Here is a 3,283-nt window from a genome sequence, read left to right as displayed (position 1 = left end):
TATGTCAAGGTATATTGACATATTCATTTACTACGTGATGGTAGGTATTTAATGTTGAATACTCATGATGGATATGATATGCATAACGTGGCATAGGAATTGTGATGCTATAATTTGAGGTTTATTGACATGTGGTTCATTTATTATGTGAAGTCATGATATGTCTTTGATACAAATACGTTGATGTTATAACTTATGATGGTATTTCATGAGGTGAAGCATGTCATAGTTGCATACAAATTTATGAAATGCATGAGCATGCAGTTCGTTATTATTCATAATGTTGCAATTAACAATGATGAATGTTCTCATGATGACATACAAGACTTGACATGTGGATTATTTTCTATGATACTATGATGGTATAACTAATGCATTGGTTACATGTTGAGGTGTGATGATTGATAGGACTTCACAAATGGGCCGAGAGGGCTGGTTTATTTGATGATCTCGTGTGAGACCGTACGCACGAGGGAGAATAAGTAACACCATCTGGGCTAGGGACAAAATCAATCAACACTACATATGCCAATGGTTCCTTTGTCTTGTATAGCTCTTGATGGATAGCTCTTGAAGGCTATGGGACCATCTTGAGGAGGCCAAGTGCTTGATATTGAAGACTAGGGCCTAGTATTGTATTGGGATGCCAAAGTCTGGTAAGGATGTAAGGAATTCGATGTCTGGGGTTGTGTGTCTTAGTGAGTTGTGGGGGGAGTGGGCCAACCTTGCGAGATGCCCGGAGACATTGAGCACTGTACCAGATGCCTGCCTTGGGGCAGATGAGGTCTAAGTCAGGCGCGAGCCTTGGGGCCAGCCTTGGACTAGGATACAGACCGAGGAGGCTTATGCCTGGTTCTGAAAGTGGGAAAAAGGGCAGAGATTCCTTGGGATTTCCCGAGTGTTGTGAAACTTTCGATCCCTGCTGGTTATACTAGTTCAGCAGAGGGTGTCAGCGAACATGAAGTAATAAATAAAAAAAATAAAATGTTAAATAATTCAATTTAACTTTGGGACGAAGTTCCTTAAAGTGTGGGAGTATGTAATGTCCCTCAATAATAAATAATATAATATAATATTAAAATACAAGAAAATAAATAGTAAACATTAAATAAAAAATAATAATAGTAAATAAATAATAAATAATAATAAAATAATAAATAACAATACTAAAGCTCTAAATAAATATAAAAAAAATAAACAGAAAAATAGTAAAAATCAGTAAAGCCATCCAAAAGTAAAAACAAAAGAAATAAAACAAGAAAGCAGTAAAGTTGCATGGGGACACATGGAGTGGGTGTGTGTGGTTCCCCTTCCAACGTTTGCTCTATTTAATAAATGGTGAGGAAGATGAGAGGCATTCCATCATTCCATGATTCCATCATCCATTCTCTTGGGAGAATAGTGTTGTGAGACAAAGGATTCCTTGGCAGTAGTACGTTGATTGAGGGCTCAGGGGTGGATAGTTGTAGCAAGATTTTGTGAAATTGAGCCTACGGTTGAGTGGAGAGTCATCCTCAAGACTTTGTTGCAGATAGCAGAATTCAACTAGCGTTCAACCCTGAAATCACAAGTGAGAAACATCATTGCCATATGTAAGTTGTCTCTACTCATATTTGTGAAATTCGATGTTAATTAGTTGATAAATTGCGTGTTGATTATAATTCACATGATTAATCTAATTAATTACATGTTTTTATTTTGGGCAATTACATCTCCTTTGTACTTGTAACCAACTGCGCTAACCAAGATTCTGCATGCACTTCTTTATTGAAACCACACTTGTCCACCAGGCCAGGATTAACATAAATATAATTAGATCTAGGGTCAAACAAAATAGAAACAACTTGATCACAAAGCTTATCGTTCATTTCGATAATATACGCCTAATGATCTTCCTGCATGTTATCCAATGCTACATAAGTATGAGGAATACTCTGTCCAACATCCCCCACTATCTGTGCTTCCTGGGCACTATAAATATGCGGTCTACCACTCTAATGTTGTGGGAAATATCTCTGATGATGATCCTTGCCAAAAGTCCAAAACTGTAAGGGCTTCCAACTTGCACCCTTGTTATGCTCCTTAGACTAAAATTCCCATCCTCTGTCAGATACATTGAACTCCTTATGCGGTGTTACATTGTTTTTATTACTCGTGTCTTATGGCCTTCTTCGTTTCTTATCCCAATTTTCCTTTATTCTTTTCATTACCTCTCTAATCTTGCTTAGTCTCATATCTGTGTTTTGATTTCTCATAACAATGCTTTAGCTTCCATATGGCCTCCTCCAATGATCTAGGCTAACTAAACTCAATCCTGTCTTTGAATGCTACCGAAACCCACTTATGAATCTATGAATCTATGAATCTTCTCTTTCTCCTCCTTTAGATAAGGAAGATACCTCAATAAGTCCAAAAATATGCTAGTGTACTCCTTATCGGTCATACATCCCATCTTCAGCTCATAGAATTTGTTAGGTCCCTATACTACTAGTGTAACCCCTTATTGTTATTAGTAACCCCCTTATTATATTTTTGTGACCATGTAGTCCCCATATTGTTATTATTGTGCCCCATAGAAGCCCATTATTGTTATTATTGTGCCCTTACATTATTATTGTTATGTCGCCTCTGATTATATTATGATCCCTTAGACTGCTATATATCGAAAGGATGTCTTGTCATTTGTATCATTCAAGAAGTGTTCATTTGTGTAATGTAAAGGAGGTTGCCCCCTCGAAGAGGCTTATTTCTAAGATGTTGATCTATCTTTTTGTGAGCTAGTTTCATAACATTTGGTATCAAAGCTGTGGATTCTAGGGTTTCGCTGCTCCAAACAGGTCATCGTGGCATTTTTGCTATAACTTTTTTATGCGCCATTTCAGACGCTAAAAAAAAATCCCATTTGAGAAGAAATTGTGCTGAACCTTGAATCTAAATTTCAGAGCTTGTATCACTATTATTTTAGAGATATGATCTGAGGAAGTTAGGGTTTTTGCAAGTTCCACAATTTAAGCTAAAACAAGTCATCGTGGGATTTTAGCTATAACTATTTCGCTACAAAGTTTCAGAAGCTAAGAAAAAAACCCATTTTAGAAGAAATCGGTTTGAACCTTCGCTCTAAATTTGAGATCCCGCCTCAATATATTTTCGGAGATATAGTTTGAGGAATTTAGGATTTTTACAGACCCTTGAATTACATTCCAAATAGGCCACCTTGGGAAAATCGTCATAACTATCTCTCTGAGCATCAGATTGAAATTTCGTAAGAAGTTACAGAGAGAGG

The sequence above is a fragment of the Pinus tabuliformis genome, chromosome 1_2 (genome assembly GCF_031772625.1).
Source record: "Pinus tabuliformis cultivar Carrire ecotype Pingquan chromosome 1_2, CPIR1, whole genome shotgun sequence".
NCBI classification, from domain to species: Eukaryota; Viridiplantae; Streptophyta; class Pinopsida; order Pinales; family Pinaceae; genus Pinus; species Pinus tabuliformis.
Note: the sequence above shows the minus strand (reverse complement) of the source record.